The sequence below is a fragment of the Stegodyphus dumicola genome, chromosome 2, assembly GCF_044657685.1.
Source record: "Stegodyphus dumicola isolate Sdum_Otavi_A_Nest chromosome 2, ASM4465768v1".
Classification (NCBI taxonomy): Eukaryota; Metazoa; Arthropoda; class Arachnida; order Araneae; family Eresidae; genus Stegodyphus; species Stegodyphus dumicola.
The window spans coordinates 114,317,123-114,325,269 of NC_140769.1; positions in this window are offsets into that span (position 1 = coordinate 114,317,123).

Sequence of the window (8,147 nt, forward strand, 5' to 3'; positions counted from 1 at the left end):
CAGAAAATCTACTGAATCAATCAATTTCTTTGACCGTATTCCGTCAGCAGGATAGCTGACCAACTATGGTTTGTTTCGTTTATTTGATTAACTGTCACTAGCAAGAATGTGACCTGTTTTGTTCATGTCTTTTCCTACAATCAGCACATATCAGTTGGATATATGTAAACAATTACTGATCATCAGTTCTTTACTTCTGTAACAGTAATTCAAAACAGAACCATTTGTATTACTGTAATAGTAAGTAATACAAATGGTCACAAATACAAAAAATAATATTTCATTTCAATAATTAAAATTATTTTTCATGTTATAAACTTATCAGACTGATGTTTCTTAATTTTAGTGTATACAAGATGCCTATTAAGATCCTTACGTAAGGATCTTAGGACCTTACGTAAGGAAGATCCTTACGTAAGGATCTTAATAGGCATTTTGTAATTTTCATAACACGTATTCATGATACGCATTCACGTATTCATACACGCATTCACGTTCTATTTCTAGTTACGAAAATTGTTACACATAAGCCTTCATTCAGGTTTTGGAGATTTTAAAATTTTTAAAAAATTCATTTTTTGTAAAATTAGATAATGTAAATATTATACAGTCTTCCTATCCTTAGTTATACTTAGTACCTATCTAACTTACCCTGCCCAAGAAGAAAGCACCAGGCCGTGACGGCCTAGACTATAGCATCCTCAAGGTCGCCTACAAATCACATCCCATCTCCTTTCTTCACTTCTGCAACACCCTACTGAAACATGAGCTCTTCCCAAGCGCCTTTAAAACTGGTCATGTAGTCTTTTTCACTAAAAAGAACAAAGATCATCAAAACCCAAGCTCTCTATGACCGATCTGCCTGTTGCCGGCTCTAGGGAAAGTCTACGAAAAACTAATAGTACAAAGACTCATCTTTCATCTGCTAGACAACCGCATCCTAAGCAGTAGGCAGTTCGGCTTCCGCTCTGGCCTCTCCACACTGCATGCTCTGGAGGAAGTTCGACGGATAATCCACCACAACAAAGAACAACAGCTTCACATGGCCTTTGTCTCAGTTGACCTTCAGAGTGCCTTTGACAGCCTCTGGTGGCCTGCCTTTAAACAAGCTCTCCGCTCATCTCGATGCCCCCGTAACATCTATGGCATATTTGACAGTTACCTCCAGAATCGTTTCCTCCTGGTCCCACACAACAACGGGACAACCATCAAACATGCGACATGCGACAGAGGACGTGGGCACCAACCCTCTACCAATACGGTTAATCGGTATAGCGCCACGTCCACCTTTATCTAGATAACCATACGTATTCATTGTGCTAATATACTAATACATAAACATACATACAAATTTGGTACTTCATACAATGGCGTTAAAGCTAATTAATGTTAAACACTGGATAATACATTGCCATGTTACAAGGTGTATGCAAAAGCATGGATACGATAGCATATATACATAATGTGTACTCATATGTTGAGTACACTATGATCCTTTGAAGCATTATCATTAGATTACAGAAGACATGTACATACTGAAATATTAGGTGCGCAATGTTATGCTGGAATAAGTAATTAGTACAGTGAATTAAAAGTTAGTCCCTAGATTAGTACTGTGTGGTACAATGTCTTGCTACTGAATTATTTGTACTGTTTCCTAAGTACATTAACCAATGTACAAAGATATTAAAACACGTGTATTAGGTACACAGTAATTAGTGGATACCCAAGCGTTAGGTAAGTGCTACTTTAACATACATTAACAATAGGTACTTAATGCAATGCTGAACAGATAATTGGTGCAATTAATTTTAGAGTGGGGCTCTAGTTAGTTCTTTGAGATACGGTGCCGTGTTACAGGATAAAATGTGCAGATGCGTAGTTACATTATCATATATACGGAACATAAATTCATATACATATATACAGACATTTTGTGTACAGACACATTAGGTACAGGATTATTCAGTGCGTAATAGATGTATATTAACTATACAGTGCCAAGATATGTGATGACACTAGTAGATACATGTGTACAATTACATATAAACAATGACATACACAATTGCATATAGACAAAAGCGTATATACGCTTATATTTGGTACATAGTAGTCATTGGTGACATAAACATTTGATACTTACTTCATATACTTAAACTCTAGATCCATAAAATAATGTTATAACTAGTAATAGGTGCTTATTAATTTCATAATAGGACACTAGGTTGATATTTTGCCTTACTGTGTCACGTTATGTTGAAATGTATGCGGGTGCAGGGGTACAGCTTCTTATGTACAATGCTACACCTATTTACAATGCTTATATCATTCCATTTCATAATCAATAGGTACATGGCACATTTATATACATGAGCAGATGGTACATTGTAGAGTGCCGTTGAGGATAATTGATGCAATTAATTTTATAGTATTTTAAAAATAATGCATTTATACGCAATTATAAGGTGCATAATTATCATTGGGTACATATACATTAGGCGCATATACATATACATATTCATATATTAGTTTCTTAATACTATACTAGGGCAAGTAATTGGTGCTGTTATTTTTTCTTGTAACATGATGCTGTAGGCGATTGGATGGATAAACTAATATATATACTAATATACATATACACAACTTTTAGGCACATAATAATCACTAGATTCTCAGACATTAAGTACATGGTATACATATATAAACAGATGGTTCATAATACAGTGCTATAGAAAGTAATAAATGCAGTTAATTTTATAGTAAGATTCTAGTTTAACACTATGCGAAACGGCTTCATATTAAACAGTGTTAAATACTGACGCATGAATACAGTAATATTTCTACTTATTAATACTATATATATAAAAATATACAAATATTAGGTGCATAATTAACATAGGATACATAATTATTCGATGCACTATACATATACGTACATAATACATAAGATTAGTACAATGCTGGAACAATTCATTGGTGCTGTTAGTTTTAGTGTAAGATCCTAGTTTAACGTTGTGTGGTACAGTGCCATGCTACAGGATGATATGCGCGGAGCCATGGATTCAGTTATATACATACTAAAACACGTATACACAATTATTAGGCACGCAGTAATCATTGGATTTATAAGCATTATATACATGGTACATATACAGACGATACATAATATATAAACAAATATATATATATATATATATATAATAATGCTATAGAAGTTAGTTAATGCAATGGATATTTTAGAATTAAGACTTTAGATTAACACTATGCGGTAAAGTGTCATGTTGCGTGATGTTATATTCGGATGCATGGTTACATTATCATACATACGAGGATATATATACATAGTATAGTAATCATTGGGCTCACAATCTTAATGCACATAGTACCTTAGTCTCGTAGACTTGAAAGTAGGTAATAAGGTTCAATTGGTGCTATTAATTTGATGATGCTAAATAATATTAATACAATAATGCAGCTATGATTAATACAGTTAATGATCAATACAGTAACATTTATACTAGAACATATATATACAAATACAAGGCGCATAATTGCATTGAGTATAGAAGCATTGGGTGCATTATACATATACATACATAAATCATGACTACATGGTGATGGTACTTAAGATACAATTATAAACAGGTACAGATGGTCCTTATTTACATAGTGCGGTACAGATAATAGACATAATTCGTTTGGTTGGCATAATGCAAATTGATTAAATAGTTGATTCTTGCTATATTACTAGGAGTGTTGGATACTCCTTACGATAATTCACAGTTATTTTGTGGTGTTGGTAGTTGGTGCTAGACACTGAATTACTATTCGTCTATATGGCTGACTAAGTATGGCACAGGTCTGTGACAAGGTCGGTCAGTTTATCCATTAAAAAGCCCTATTTTTCTAACCAAGTGTCTCTGTTTTATCAAAAACTTACAGAAAGCTTGTCTATTGGTCGACGGAAGGTTGATGTGTAGCCCTTCTGTAAGGGGACAGGAGGTCAGATAATGCTCCGGAGAGCCAGTCTGTCCACAGGCGCACTGGATAGTGTTACTTATACCGCGTTTGTTAAAGTACTCGAGAAATGGTCCGTCACCCGTAATGTATCTTACCAATTGGGCATGTTTGCAAAACTTTTGGTAGTGTCCACGTAGCTGACATGGTAATAAGTCCGTCGGCCGGTATCGCTGTTATCCCATGTCTGCTGCCATTTCCCGATTGCCTTTAAGCCCAATGTTCTTTTCAGGTAAGACACTGGCCATGGGATGTTGATTTGTTGAGATTTTGCTCCTGTGGCAGCTTCTTTGGCTAGATAGTCAGCCAACTCATTGCCGTAGTGGCCGGCATGCGCTTTGATCCATTCAAGTCTTGTGTGGAGTTGGGAATTTTTTCGCAGATCTTCCTGTATTCCCTGAATAATATCGGATGGGTGGTCAGGGTTTCCTATTGCGTATAGTCTTTATTCTAGCGCCCATGTTTTCGTCTATCTTCGACCCGTCAGTGAAGATAGTAATCTGTGCTGGACGGTGGGCCGTAGTTGGATTGGTAATTATGCTTATTCCGGGGCCTTTGTCTGCTGGATGTATTTTCAGAGGGCAGCATTTAGCTTCCTAGTCCTTTGGATTAAAATATTCTTCGTCAAAGGTGACAGGTCTTTTAAGCTGCAGAACGATTTGTCTTGCTGCCTCCTCTTCGACACGGATGTGTAGGGGAAGGAGGCCAGCCAGCACGTTGATCGCATCTGAAGACGTCGTGCGGTAGGCTCTGGTGATACCCAATGCAAAGGGTCTTTGAATGGTAGAAAGGTGTTTAATTTTCCTGCTTTGCATTGGGTGAGCCCATACTGCTGCTCCATAAGTGACTATCTTTTCCACCACTGTGGTGAAGAGGACCTTCTGAATATGAGGTTGAGGCCCCATTTGTGGCCATGAAATAATCGCATTTGCTTCGCTATTGTCGCTGTTCTAATTTTGATGTCTTGGATGTGTGGTATCCAGGTCATCTTGTGGTCGAACGTAAGGCCCAGATATTTTAGTTGATTGACTATTTGTATCCTCTGATTGTTGATCTTTATGGTTGGTCTTCTTGAAAGAGAACCTCCCTTTTTAGGTATTAGTAACACTTTGGATTTGTTTTCTGCAATTTTCAGCTTAAGGTTGTCACATAGGGCGTAGAATTGTTGGCACACTTCGTTACAGTGAGTCTCTAATTATCTTCGGGTTCGACCTTTCACTATTAGCGCTGTGTCGTCAGCGTAGGCGTAGATCTGGGTGTGCGCTGGCCATGTAGCTGTTAAAACTTCGTTGAAAGTTAGATTCCACAGGTGTGGACCAGCGCACGACCCTTGTGGACAGCCTATCGTCTGCTCCTGTTCTATTATGCCTGAGTTGTGAACTGCTAGTCTTCTATCCTGTAGATAGTTGCTTAGCATCTTATACAGGTTGCTCGGACATTTTGCCTTCCGCAGAGCCTGTTTGATAGCCGGCCACCATAATGTATCAAAAGCGTTCTTGAGATCTATACTTATCATGGCAGTATGGTGGCCGCTACGTCGATTCTCTAAAATTGCTTCTCTAATGTCGAAGAGTTCGTGGACTGTAGAAGTGCCCGTCCTAAACTCGTATTGTCTCGAGCTTAAGCATCCTTACGTGTGTAAATGGTACCGTAGCCTGTTCATGATAATCCTTTCTAGTACCTTACCCATTGCCGATAAAAGACAGATAGGAACGAAAGGATGTGGCCTCGGCTGGGTTCCGGTTCTTTTTCAGAAATAAAAATAACTTGCCCTATCTTGTAGGGTTTGGGGAATATACCTGCTGCCAGAAGCTTGTTGAAATAGTCAACAAAGAATTTAGGGTGAGTTTTAATCGTTGCTTTGGTGATAGCATAGTGCCTCCCATCGGGCCCAGGGGCTTTCTTGCGCGGCAGAGTTTCAAGAACTTTTTGAAGTTCATTAATTGTAATATCCGGGTCTGTTGGGGTGTCCAGTGTGGTTGTTACTGTCCTGAGGAGAACTTGTTCTGCTGTGTCCTGCAGTACATCGTCTTTGCAGAAAACTGCGTTTAGGAGCGTACGTAGGGTGTCTGCCGTGTACTCCTGACTGTTGGTGATTGAGAGAGAGATCTGTAGCTGCGAAGGTTTAAAAGTTTTACCGGTAGCTATTTTGTGGTGAATACCATACGTCTTTTTTGCTTAGGTGCAGAATTCCCTCCAGGAAGTAATCTTAGCCTGGAAATCCAGGAAGTAATCATCTTTTTGTACCGCGCTCGCTCCCGTTGAAATATGGTGAGGGTGTTGGACTCTATCCCCAACAGTCTTTCGCTTTTGAGTTTTCTTTGCAGTGCTCTGCACTTTCGTTGCTGCATTCGGAGCGCACTCGACCACCAGTTAATGCCTTGGAGTCTCTTAGGTTTTCTAAGAGGGAGGCTTTCATTACATATGGCTTGCTTTGTTTCTTGTAATGTTACGGAGAAGTCTTCTAATTCTGCTGCCGTGTTAGCTAGTTGGAGCAAAGGTTCGAGGCACATTAGCTGCACTTTAATTTTCTTCGTAAATGTTGTTAATTTCCGGCCAGGAATGTTATAGCGTTTGATCTTGGACACGGAGGTGGTCTGCGATATAGAGAAAATAATAAACTTGTGATCACTGAGGCTCTCTTCCTCTTCGACTTTCCAGTCCTGCAAAAGAGGTGCTATGTGCAGAGTGGTCAGGGTGAGGTCTGGCCATCCCTGCGAACCTGGCGACCCTGTCGAAGGATGGCGGTGCATCTGCTGTGTTCTGGACTATTAGATTACTTTAGGATATGAAGTCCTCTAGTTCTCTCCCTTTCCGGTCTGTAGTTCGATATCCCCAGGCCGTATTATATGAGTTGTAATTGTCTGCGAAGATCATATTTGGGATTTTACATGGATGTATGATACTTTGGATGAATCTTGTCGTCGGGCCAATATCCGCTGTTGGAGGAGAATAGATCGACGCTAAGATAAAAGCGAAGGAATGTTCTTCTAGGAGCACTGATACATGATCTTGTAGATAGATGTTGGAGACCAGTCCGGATTACAGCTTATTATTATAGCTCTTGGTGGATGGTCGTGATTGGAACTTTGAAATACTGTCCATTGCAATGGAAAACCTGCTGCCGCGCCATAGCGGGTATATGGCTCTTGACCAATGATAAAGTCTATTTTATTATCAATTGCGTATTGAACTGTCTGAGCGACCGCAGCCCTGGCTCGCTGCATATTGATTTGTAAAAATCTGATGGGTTCTTCGTTTGAGTTAAACACTGTGTTTATCTGAACGTTTTGTGCTTGTTGACTTTCGCAATTACGTGGTGTGTTGTTATTAATATTGGGTGATGCTGCGGATGTAGGCAGCTGCTTGCTGGTATTCTGCGTATTCAGTTGCGTAGGCTGGGTGCCTACAGTCGTGCATGGTTCCATGTCTATCGTTTGCGTCACGGCAATTAATATATTATGGTAGTTCTGCTTTGTAGTTTTTGACATTGTGCGGTTCGGCGCAGTAGGCACAGAAGTTCTTCTTCATGCGCATTTATTCTGGGCATGAATTGCCATGAATGAATTGCCATGAATTTCGGTGATGACGAGTATTCGACCCGAGGGTCTTTACTCCTACATTATTTCCCCTACTGGGGCAGTCATAGTACGCATAAATGTTCCTTAAAAAAGGTGCTTGTTTCTTCTTTAGGTGCAGAGGAAGGCGAGTGTGTCGCCATCTATTTGCTGTAGGATTAATAACGTCTTGAGTTTTGTAAAAAACTGGACGGACATAATTGAAAAAATAATTATGAGGATGAATGTGAAATTGTTACGTAAGTGAGAGTGAGTAATGCATCGAAGCGGTGTGATGATGAGAGTAAAATTTATCCAAGGACGTGAAACTTTCAAGATCGAATCTGCATTACTTTACAGAGCAATTTTGGTACATAAACAAGTAAATATAAGTAGAAAATAAAGGTGAACTTGATTAAATAGACACGTACGTAAAGAAATAATATTTACAAGTCTCAAATTATTTTAAATCGCAAGAGAACGATAAGATAGCACTTTTTGCAGGTCACGTGATGTGAAACTTTGAAGGTAGAACCTGTGTTTCGTAACAGAGTAATATTGGTACGAGTACAT